At 44.1% G+C, this 12698-nt stretch overlaps 1 protein-coding gene across 1 annotated transcript in view; it reads left to right on the top strand.

Annotated features, from left to right (window-relative positions):
- Positions 1-12698, top strand: part of TELO2 (telomere maintenance 2) — a 659928-nt gene that overhangs the window by 565219 nt on the left and 82011 nt on the right. The window lies entirely within an intron of this gene.

The raw sequence follows: 12698 nt of genomic DNA, 5'->3' as shown, positions 1-12698 counted from the left end.
CGGCGGACGGTACACGTTTCCGTCCACGATCCTAATCGACCCCTAAGTGTGCCCTCTCTGTGCAGAGCTGAAAGAATAGTCTGGGAATCAGAGTTATTATAAGACAATATGTGAATGGGAAGAGAAAGCCAAGAAGAACATCTAACCCCAGGTTCCGGTAACTGGAACTCAGGAGAGAAAACACAGAAGAGCAATGAGGGAGTAAGCATAGAGATCAACTTTTGGAGTTTAAAACATCCTGGAAATCCCTACAAAAACTGGCAGAGCTAGACAGAAATCCTATGAACGAGGGAAAACTCAGTTCAAATCATCTGCTCTCACATTACGAATTGCGTGAATATAAGAGGTCGAAGGTTCTAAAAGTTATTTCTTTGATCAGTTTAGCTTTCTCAGCCATCTAGATCTCCAGCCAACAGAGCCAGTTATGGCTGGACAAAGATTTCCCTAGTTTTGTTGGGCTCAATTAAAACTGTCAGACCGGAAACGACTGGGGAAATTCAGAGAACAGTTTTGAAAACTTCTACCTGCTGTCTCTCAATTTGAGAAGTAATTTAGATATGACAGAGGCCACAGTCAGAATGGACAGGGACCCTAGAGTTGCTCCCCAATCTACCTTGTTAGCATGTGTTGTGCTAATCACAGGAGAAGGAGAGCAGCGGAACTCTTCATTTGAGATTTACAGAATGTAACTACCACTGAAGACAGTCCTTAACTGGAGAGAATATTGGAATTGCAATGGCACAGCACTGAGAGGAAGGGGTCTGAATTATAGAAAATGTCTGACCAGAAGACCCAAGTGCAGGCAGTGTCCAGGGAGCTACAAATACACAGGTCACCTATAGTAAAAGAAACAAAACTGAAAATATTAGTTTAGTCCCAGATAAAGGAACGTTGGTATGCTAGAAGTCTCCAAATGTGGAATTTACCATGTATTCTCTGTAACTGATGTACTCCAAGCCAAACCCTGGCTACAGGGCTGTGCTGAGTGGGAAGATTGGCTAGTTGAAGTCTCAACTTGGTTCTTCTTGGGTCTGAGAGGTAAGCAAATCCCTCTCACATCTGTAATCTGGCTTCGATTAATTCAAGATTTTGGGGTGGAATGAAATGGATATTCCTGCTGTTGACCGGAAATCCATATAGTACTAGATGTCGATAGACCTTGATTGTGTCCTGAGACACCAGACCTGCAGATGGAAAGAAAATTAGCCCGTAAATTGACTCAACCCCTCAACGGGATTAGTAAATGCTATATAAATGCAAAAACAATGCACGTATTCCTGAATTGTGATAGAGGACTTCAAGGAGAACTAACATGGTGGTCAGGGCACAAGTCCTAAAAAAAGAAGTGGGGGGACGCTGTCACCGGAAGTGACGTCTTGACAGAGAGTGACGTCACGAAAGGTGGCTTGCACCATCGGGCTCATTGCCTCCCCTCGCTCACCCCTTAGATGTGAATGCATCTGAGAAGCCAGCGCATGTGCAGCGTGCTGTGAGCTCCAATCTCGTCCCAGAGAGGCCAAAGAATGAAGTCCAGCTGTTTGGCAGGGGGGACGGCGTACACCCGGTAAAATAAGTGGGGGACTCCGTCCACCCGCGTGGTACCCCGACTCGAGCCCTGATGGTGGTGAATATCCTCAGAGCTCAAGTAGGGGAGAGGGGTTGGCCTAACGGCTAAGGCGCTCGACCTCGGACCTGGGGATCTGGGTTCGAGTCTCGGTAACGACGCCAAAAATTCTGGGCAAATCACTTAATCTCCCCGTGCCTAAAAAAATGAAAGTGTGTCCTCATGTAACGTAACTGGTGCTATGTAAAGCGCTCTGATAACTGCTTCGGTTCGGTTCTAGTTCGCGCTATATAAAACTCCGGGGGAAAAAAAAAAGTTAGCCTGAAATGCAACACTATTTGCCAGTGGATGTATTCCAAGTTTAGATGCTTATATAACCTTCAAACTTCCAAAACATTAAAAGGTCCAGAGTTTTTGAGTATGTTTCCTTCCCTTACACAAAAACCTTTGTGAAAACAGATATAGTCCTGGAATCCCTGGACCTTTCATGCCCTGCTCTCATGTACTACTATTTGCCAGTGGAACTCAGGGACACAAAACCTCAGAAACAGTTGACAGTCTGGATAAATTGATTTGTGAACATACTGTACTAAAGATCTTAGGCGGTCAATCATTACCCTGGAGTTAATGGTGAAATGATTTGCTGCAAGGTCTTCATCATAAGATGCATCTTTTTCACAAAACGGTTTACGAATAATCTAAATACCCCTGAAGGTTGCAACACTAAAAAAGCCTTTTCCTAGAATCGTTTATGCGTTTGAATTATATCTGAAATTCTTTGTATCATTATGGATAAGGCGGGGTTCCCTGAGCCTAACCATTGAATTGTTCTGGAATTTGGAGGGACTATTAAAAAGTCCAGATGACAGACTATCCCCCTTCAAAGTGCAGGAGGGTTACTGCCTGCACTGTGAAAACTCGGAGCAGCTGTAAAGTAGCCGCTCCCTTTTTCACTGAGGCAGCGTGAATTCACGTCTGCCCTTGGGGCAGTGCATTCAGCATGATAGGGCGCATTTTAATTGTTTGCGCCGGGCGCACCTTTTAACCCCTTGTGCGCTCGTGACGGAACCATTCTGTCACGAGCCACGGTGGGGCTGTGCTGGTGACGGAATGGTTCCGTCACGGCCTGGCTGCCACGCCTGCGCGGCGCTGATTTCGTGCCTGCGCGGCGCGTTCTATTGAGCGGGTGGGGCCGTGACGGAACCATTCCTTCACAAGCACAGCGCCACCGCGGCTCGTGACGGAGTGGTTCCATCACAAGCAAGGTGGCACCACGCGGCCCCACCTCCCCCCTAGCGCCGCAGCGGAATTACCGCCGCAGCCAAGGAGTTAAAAGCTGCACCCAGCGCAAACAATGAAAATGCACCTTGTCTTTAATGCGGCCCCTGATGTGCAGCATGGGTGACAGTTTAGAACAAGCATTGGCAGAAGAAATATGTCTTGGCAATCCAAGAGCTATAGGCATTGGCAATATAAATGCATTTGTCTATGGCTCTGGGCCTGTTTTTATTGAGATAGACAAGTGCATTAAAACTGCCAACGTCTATAGCTCTCGGATTGCTGAGACCTATTGGGCTTACCAATGCTTGTCTGACATCAGTTCAAGTCTGAATAAACGTGTCTGGTTGTCGATGAAGGTAAGAAAAAAAAGAGCAGGTCCCTAACAAAGACACCCGTAGTGACGTAGCTCTGGTATGATGACTGCCTAGTTTGATGTTCTAGGAGATTGCAACAAGTTTATATGCACAAACACACTATGGAGGCGCAGAGTAGAGGATTCAGGAAACCAGAGCCAGGACACTTTTTAAAAATTTCCAATGCAAATCATGCACTATGCACCCTCACAAACCAAACGCCATGTTCTTTCTCTACATGTAGCACATTTCAGAAAGCTTTGACACATTATTTAGAATTTGAAAGAAAATTAAGTTTAAAAAAATCACTTAATGGAGAATAATATCGTGGCTTGTGCTAAACTGTTCCAGGCCATTGTGTGACACTAAAACTGGTTCATTACTTTCTATCATGTGCTATCTCGGAAAGTGAAACACGAATAACAAACTGTAAAGGCGTGGCTTGCATTCGTGGAAAGAATCAAACAATTGCTTAGCGCCTCGTGTAAAGCCTCATGGCACTGTTTAAAACCCAAAATGGCTATTTGTTATTCACTCTTCACAGAAGAGGAGGGGGGTGCTATTGAGTTGGGCAAAACAAGGCCATTTCATCAAAGCGCCAGTCTCTTGTGCGATGCTCTTTGAGACAGAAAGTCATAATTGATGGGGTCCTACTACTTTAGTATTATTTATTTGCCTTTCTTTTTGATAATAGTTGACCTAATACTGGTCTTTTTTCGTGTCACTTAGCATGCTAAAATGACGGCACGCGACCACACAGGAGTAGGCTTCCATTGCACGAGGGTTGCACAATTGTATCCTCTCTCCCTGTTGGATAAGCTCACTAGAGCTCGCGCGCAGTATCAACCTGGGTGGCAGCAGACGGAGTTCGGTATGAGTCGCACTGTAATACCTCAGGGGGAACCCTCCGGAACTCCATTCTTGAATCATATGCAAGTATCAACGCATAAAAGAAGTCAAATACATAAAGGAGCCGAACACCAATAGAATGGTTATATCACAAGACAAACAGTCCGATGTGCGCTAAAAAAGGGGACTTTGTTATGTAGCAAAATTAGTGGTTAAATCGGTATCATTCATTCATTCATAATAACTTTATTTCGGCCGATATGGGCATAAAAGTACATTGAAAAAAAGTACAGTTTTTACAATCAAGAGAAATTAAAAAAGACAATGGAGAGTCCAATTCACAGGTGCAGAGATATAAACACTGAAAAGATACAATATTTCCAAATAGGGAGAAAGGCCATTAATAGCAGCAGTCTGGGAAAAGCTTATAAAAAGAATATATCTTAAGAATATAAGTTAATAATGTTATAAAAACATCGCAAGCATAAAAGGCCCAACCGGTGGATAGTGTACGGCTAAAGATAAGGAAGTCCGTTCATCATTTACCCTCGTTTTAGGCAGATTACATTAGGGAGGAGTTTAAAGAAACTGCAGATAAAGCCCTCTTTGTTAGCACGTTGCCATAGATAAGAGTCTACATAAAGGTTACAAGTTCGCAGAACCTGCAGCTAGCAGATACCTTCTCTTGGACCACATTGCAAATAGAAATTTTGATATTACAGCGACAGTAACTGGGTCAGTGTCTGATTTTAGAATTCTAAAGGTTTCTCTATAATTACTGATACCCATGTTTTTACAAAATTGGATCACCCATCTTGTTCAGGGACTCCTATATGCTGGACAGAAGAATACCACATGTATAGCAGTTTCTTCCTCCACTGAACATCCAGGGCAAAGGCGGCCTACCCCGCCTTCCCACTCGTTTGTGCGTGCGTTGAGTGGGAGGGTCCCGTACCTAAATTGTAGATACTGGTTGCATAATGTCGATCACTTCTTCGAATTTGTATTGGCACTTATGGTCCAAGAATTCATAGGTTAAACAAGAGGCATCAACTGTCTGCACAATACGTCCCAAACGGTAATCCTTCAAGGCAGATGCTAAGGTTTTTTTGGGGATTTCAGGACATGCAGTTTCAGGTTTAGACCAAAGATCTCCCATCCCCAATGATCTCCCTGTGTCCCTTACAAATGCCAACCAAGGGATTTTACCTGCCCCCATAATGGACAGCACAGCTTTTAGATCGTTCCTATAGTGGGCCAGTTCTGGAATGCTCCAGAGGCGTCGCCAATATAACAGTGGGCGCGACGAGATCAAATCTGTTACGGTATCAGAATACCCAGTGATTACGTGTCTCCTTGGGCAAAGCTAAACCATTGTTTGGGCGCGATAATACCGTGCCAGATAAGCAGTCCAATTGCATTGTCCGCAGCAAAGCGATGCAGTTTTCTAAGGTTGCGGCGTACATTGTAATCCTGTAACTGCTCGACATTCGCCCATGTGCCCATGAGAGTTGTTCAAATTAATTACATTAACGGCGATCAGATATTAGGCAAAACATATACTCCACCGGTACAGGATAGTCTTTAATAAATATCACCCGGTGGCCTAACACATTGTTGCGCCAGAGAAATTGCTGAAATACGTGACGCTCTTTCTTTAACAAATGAAACATAAATAGCACCATGAAACTTCCCCTTATAAACTGCTGCAAAATTGCAGAAAATATAGAATGAACTCAACCCGTAGGTCTCGGAGCGCTTTACCAGAGCACCAGATACAGTACACATGGTCATATGCATTGTTTACACGCCGATGCAGAGATTTCCTAATGAAATACTTTAATTTATAAACAGCCTGAAAGTGTTTCGCCTCACAAAAGGACAGCGTCTTGCATGCCAATTACATGGTAATATACTGTGCATGGTTCAACATGGCTGTAACAGTCTTGTAACAGAATTCCTAACGATCAGGTCTCGAGTCGGGGTACCACTCGGGTGGACGGCGTCCCCCCACTTATTTTACCGGGGGGACACCGTCCCCCCTGCCAAACAGCTGGACTTAACTCTTTAGTAAATTTACAATGGGGTATCCCCTAAGGACATCCTGACCTGGGTCAGTTAAGGTAGGTATGTATATAGTGGTCAGTGTCTATTGATTATGTTCAAGAATTCATCGTAAAGGAACTATACATAATTAAATAATTTGGAAATTACTTCTGTGTAATACAGGGAATTTATTCAAACAGTATCAATGATTGGGTACTTAGTAGGATATTCAAAGGAATGCCAGAAGTTATACATCATGCAAGCAAACAATTTCTTCATTGAGTCAAGCAGAGTCTAACGGACAATGGTCTCGGCATAATTACAAGAAAAATCCTTGTGGGTTCATTCACAAATGAAATAAATACACCAATACTAGTACAATATTAAAATTGCGCTCAAAGTGACAAAGAAAGGAGACAGTTTGAGAGGGATAGGTGTGGTTGGGTGAAGGTGAGGACTGGGTAAAGGATGTTGTGACCATATTACAATCACAGTGATGATGCAACCTTTACAGACTAATTTCGTTCATTAGTTCCATGGTAGATCTTTAACATAGGCTATTGTATATATCACAAGGTTGCTCCCTATGTTAAGAAAAGTGAGAACAATCCGGTCTACGTTTCGACCCCTATGGATTAAGGGTTGGTTGAAGCCTCATGCTGGGGTCTTCTTCAGGACGTGAAAGTGCGGGAGCGCTTAAGAATGGGCCGTCCAGTGGCCTGTTTACGGTTGGGCCGTAGTCGGTTCCTCAATGGTAACCAGAAATTAGAGCATCCGGGGCTTTCCAGTCAGTCTGTACATTATTCATTAATTTCCGCTCCTCCAGATGTGTGGTTTCCTTCTGATCGCATCAGCGCGGGTGTCTCCAGCAACGCTGCCCAGCCACTCGCGGCTGGGCAGCGTTGCTGGAGACACCCGCGCTGATGCGATCAGAAGGAAACCACACATCTGGAGGAGCGGAAACTAATGAATAATGTACAGACTGACTGGAAAGCCCCGGATGCCCTAATTTCTGGTTACCATTGAGGAACCGACTACGGCCCAACCGTAAACAGGCCACTGGACGGCCCATTCTTAAGCGCTCCCGCACTTTCACGTCCTGAAGAAGACCCCAGCATGAGGCTTCAACCAACCCTTAATCCATAGGGGTCGAAACGTAGACCGGATTGTTTTCACTTTTCTTAACATAGGGAGCAACCTTGTGATATATACAATAGCCTATGTTAAAGATCTACCATGGAACTAATGAACGAAATTAGTCTGTAAAGGTTGCATCATCACTGTGATTGTAATATGGGCACAACATCCTTTACCCAGTCCTCACCTTCACCCAACCACACCTATCCCTCTCAAACTGTCTCCTTTCTTTGTCACTTTGAGCGCAATTTTAATATTGTACTAGTATTGGTGTATTTATTTCATTTGTGAATGAACCCACAAGGATTTTTCTTGTAATTATGCCGAGACCATTGTCCGTTAGACTCTGCTTGACTCAATGAAGAAATTGTTTGCTTGCATGATGTATAACTTCTGGCATTCCTTTGAATATCCTACTAAGTACCCAATCATTGATACTGTTTGAATAAATTCCCTGTACTACACAGAAGTAATTTCCAAATTATTTAATTATGTATAGTTCCTTTACAATGAATTCTTGAACATAATCAATAGACACTGACCACTATATACATACCGGACTTAACTCTTTGGCCTCTCTGGGACGAGGAGCTCGGCACCTTTCGTGACGTCACTTCCTGTCGTGACGTCACTTCTGGTGACAGCGTCCCCCCGCTTCTTTTTTTTACGACTTGTGCCCTGCTAACAATATTCTTTCACCTTCAACTAGAAGAATCAGATCATTGTTGATCATGCCGTGTAATGCTGCATTACTTTCGTCCAGCACGCCTAACGTGTGGTGGGACCGGTCACCAATTTCCAGATAAAACAAGCATTTACAATGCAATAGGTCTCGGGTTAATTAAGTTTGAGCTATTGGCATTGCTAAATATTGCAACACCAACTGCAACAAAAGTCTATAAATTGTAGGCCAAAAAAATGTGTATTTATTTTTGTAGCTGCGCTTTAGATGAATATGTTTAAAAGTAAAGTGCGCCATACTGTCATTGCTACAATAGTTAATTATGGATGCGTTAACAAATAATGTGTGCACTGATGGCTGGGGGTGTGTGTGCCTGGTGGAAGCGTGCACTGACGGCTGGTGGTGTATGTGCCTGTTGATAGCGTGCACTGACGGCTGGTGGTGTGTGCCTGGTGGAAGTGTGCACTGATGGCTGGTGGTGTGTGTGCCTGGTGAAAGCGTGCACTGACGGCTGGTGGTGTGTGTGTGTGCCTGGTGAAAGCGTGCACTGACGTCTGGTGATGTGTGCCTGGTGGAAGCGTACACTGACGTCTGGTGGTGTTTGTGCCCGATGAAAGTGTGCACTGACGGCTAGTGGTGGTTGTGCCCGGTGAAAGCGTGCACTGACAACTGGTGGTGTGTATGTCTGGTGAAAGCGTGCAGTGACGGATAGTGGTGTGTACCTGGTGAAAGTGAGCACTGACGGCTGGAGGAGTGTGCCTGCTGAAAACGTGCACCGCATACAGCACCACACAACCCCCAACGTCTACACCACCACTCAATCCCCACCTCGTACAGCACCACTCAATCCCCACCGTGTACAGCACCACTCAACCCGCAACGCCTTAAGCACCACTCAAACCCCACAGCGTACAGCACGACTCAACCCGCAATGCCTACATCACCACTCAACCCGCAATGCCTACATCACCACTCAACCCTCAACGCCTACAGCACCACTCAATCCACACCGCGTACAGCACCACTTAACCCGCAACGCCTAAATCACCACTCAACCCGCAACGCCTACATCACCACTTAACCCTCTGGGTCCAAGTGGTGGTGCTAAGTTAACCTTCCAAGGAATTACCTGGATTGATTTAAACATATGTGCATTATAATGGTTAGCTGATAGGAAGAGGAGCAGACTGCAGGGGGTGGTGGGGTGTAAATGGTCAGCAGGGCATGGGTGAAAAACGGATGGCAGGGTATGGGGGCAGACCTTACAGTACCATGCACTCTGTAAGAGTCCATGGCCAAGTGTCTTTGAGTAGAAGTCACAAACATACTAATAGCAGCTATAAACCTGCAGCAAAAGACCAAGATCTAAAAGCTCTTCCAAGCGAGATGGGAAGGAAATCCATCTCAAAGTAAAACCATTAGCTTAGGCCCCATATGATCAAAAGACCAACGCATGTTTAGACCCAGAACAAAAAATACAGTGAAAGTTAGACGTACAAACCTGGAAATAAAAATGGAAGCTTAGACCCAAGATTCACAAAAATAGTGATAAAACAGGTGAATCCGAAATCTAAAAAAAAAACACAACACTGAAGCTCAGTCCCATTATTCACAATATAAAATGGAAATTCAGGCCCAACTTTTTTGTTGCATCCTATTTTGTCCCTCATTTATTTAGAAGATAGATGTTATTAGTTGTAAGAGAAAGGCATACCTTGCCATGAACAAGTTTTTAATATAAAATAGTACCGCATCTCCCATTACAAAAGTGTGCTCATTAATTTCATACCACCAAAAGATGCCCAATTTGCATTAAAAGGGGCCCCATACAACGCTGAACAAAAACACCCGCATGGCATTATGGAAAATAAATATTTACGTCACTTATTAAATGGACTAGCCTTAATTATTTTAAGCTACCAGCTAATTTCAGCAGCTGTGTTACTAATACACTTGAAGAATTTGAAATCGAGCACAACTTGATAATTTGCATTTAAGGTGATGAAGACGTCTCCTTCCTTAAAACTGCTCGAGTATAAGTCACCCACGAACACGAGTGCGATGGTTACTTACAATTATTGCCAACATGAAATCACGTAAACAACAGCGCCTTCACTGCACATGCACCTTTCGGCTAGAGACGTGCAATCACACACATTCTGAGAAGAAAAAAAAAACCAATAAATACAAACTCAAAGTTGTCCGCAAAGAAAAAAAACAATCTATCACCAGTTGCGAAAAGGGACTCTTAACTCCCCTGCTCACTTTGGTTGGTGTAGACAAAGACACTGTTTTTTTATTTCGGGAAAATAGATTGTTGTCACTGTGAACGTGTTAAACAATATTTAGGCTTGTATACCCTATGACACGGGAGAGCTACAATCAAACTGCAAAGTTGGTCTGAGATCCAAGTAAGACTCAAGGTATATTCAGTGTATGAACCACAGTCATCTATAGTTTAGAAACATGAGGTGTTTTCGGTGTGTGATACAGAGGCATCGATGGTGTGAAAACAGGGAAATGTTTACAGTGTTAAACAGACTCATCTATATTGTGAAACAGGAGGTGTTTACAGTGTGACATACCAGTGGGTATGACGCCCTGACATCATGGCCGGGAGGTTCTCCTCGTGGAAGCAGGGGTTGCCTCCAGAGCAGCGCTATTGTAAAAAAAAAACAAGCAGCAGTGAAAGCGCTCGCTTTCGCGATCGCTATTGTAAAAAGAAAAAACGCCCGCGAGTGGTGCGCGCTCGTGCGCCACTGCGAAGCATATGTCTTCAATTATCGCACCCGTGTCTGGGCACCATAATTGAAGACATATGGCCTTTGGTGTGTGTAACAGACACCAATAGGCCATGGGCGGAGCTACGGGACGGCCCATGGCCTATTGTGTGTTCTGTTAAAAAACGAAACGCATGCAAAGCCCAATCAAAATAGACCATAGAAAATGAACACGCACGTGCGCTGTCATTTTCTAGGTCCATTTTCAAAACCCCGACAAAAGGACTCTGGCTGCGCAAACACTGCTGCGCAGTGTACGCTAGGCCGAGACCTAAAAAGTAGTCCTGGAACAGTGCCCTACAATAACTACTACATGTGTTTAAAAGAAGTTGGGTGTTGCTCTCAGGTAGGGCTAAAAACCAGAAAAGGCATGACCTATGCATACCCTTCACAAATGGGGAGAACTAAAGATGGAGCAATGATGGTGCAAGCAAACAGGAAGACTGTAGGCAGCTGTTACCCCACAATGTAGATACAGCATATCTCGGTTCAAGACAGCGCATGCATGCCATCTAGAGCTGAGACCTAAAAAAGTGCTATGACGCGGCCATTGCTAGTCACGTCAAAGCTCTTTTTTTTGAGCTCGCAGCCTACCAGACAGCACAGCTATCTGGCTATGCGAAAGACATCTTGGGACTTTCAGAAAGGTAACCTAGGAATGCATTCCACCCATTGATTACCATTGACTTTGTGGTTTATAACTCACATTTTCTGGCTTTCTATTTGCTGGCTTTCTATTTGCTTTAGGCTCTCCAGATTCAGTTTGTCCCTCCTGTTGCCTAAAACATGTTTACTGTATTCTTCCATGAACTCCCTTTCTGTAAACATGCAATTTAATCTTGTTCTTATCTTGTCACATTGCTGTGCATTCAAAGACCAAGGTCAAATGTCAGGCCATGTCTTCCGAGGGCGCTTGTTTACTTTTCTTTTTCTGACTTCAAAGTGAGAGGATTTGTGTAACAATCTTGCTGGAGATGGGGGTAAGAAAACGTTTTTTCTAGCACACAACAATATTTAAATGATCTGTGTAAGTATTTCTGAATATGTTAGAATTAGAAACATAAATGAAGCACATTTTGTGTTATATCTGAAGGTTGTTGGAAACAAATACTTTAATATGATCAAAACAAATCATTACACTTGATGCAATTTCTATACATTTTCATTTGTGCACTGTATAGTTGTATTAGTAATTATGTATGTCTGTGCAAATGTAATGGTCATTTCAACTGAAAATGTGTTGTCTGTAATAGCAGTGCACTACCATACCATGCATATTCCGTCTATGCCACTCCACTCTGCTCTCCACTCTACTCTCCACCACGCACCACTCCACACCACTGCACTCTACTATACACCACTCCATTTTACACCACCCCACTGCACTCTGCACCGCTCCACTCTCCGCCACTGCACTCTATGCCACTTCACGCTTTGCCTCTCAACTCTACCCTGTACCACTCTACTTCATTCCAATGCACTCTTTGCCACTCTACACCGATGCACTCATTGGCACTGCACTCTACACCACTCTAGTCTAGGCCACACCAACCTACTCTGCACAACTCCACTCTACACCACTGTACTCTATGCCACTCTGCAACACTGCACTCTATGCCAATACACTCCACGCCAATGCACTTTACTCGGTAATAGTCAACTCTATGCCCCAACACTGTATGCCAATCCACTGTACGCCACTTAATCCTCTTTGCAACCCTGCACTCTATGCCACTACACTCTACGCCTCTTTACTCTACACATTACACTCTATGCCACTCTACGGAACTGCACTCTTCCCTGCAAAATTCCACTCTACACCACTTCTTTCTACTCTGAAACAATCTACTATACACCACTCTGTCACTCTACTCTTAACCACTTCACTCAACATAACTGCACTCTATGCCATTGCATTCTAATCTGCATCACTGTACTCTACACCCCTGCTCTCTACACAACTGCATTCTACACCATGCCAGCCTAGGCCTCACCAATCTACTCTG

Source organism: Lissotriton helveticus, chromosome 10 (genome assembly GCF_964261635.1).
Source record: "Lissotriton helveticus chromosome 10, aLisHel1.1, whole genome shotgun sequence".
Taxonomy (NCBI): Eukaryota; Metazoa; Chordata; class Amphibia; order Caudata; family Salamandridae; genus Lissotriton; species Lissotriton helveticus.
The sequence above is the reverse complement of the archived record's forward strand: the minus strand, read 5'-3'. Positions and strand labels throughout refer to the sequence as shown.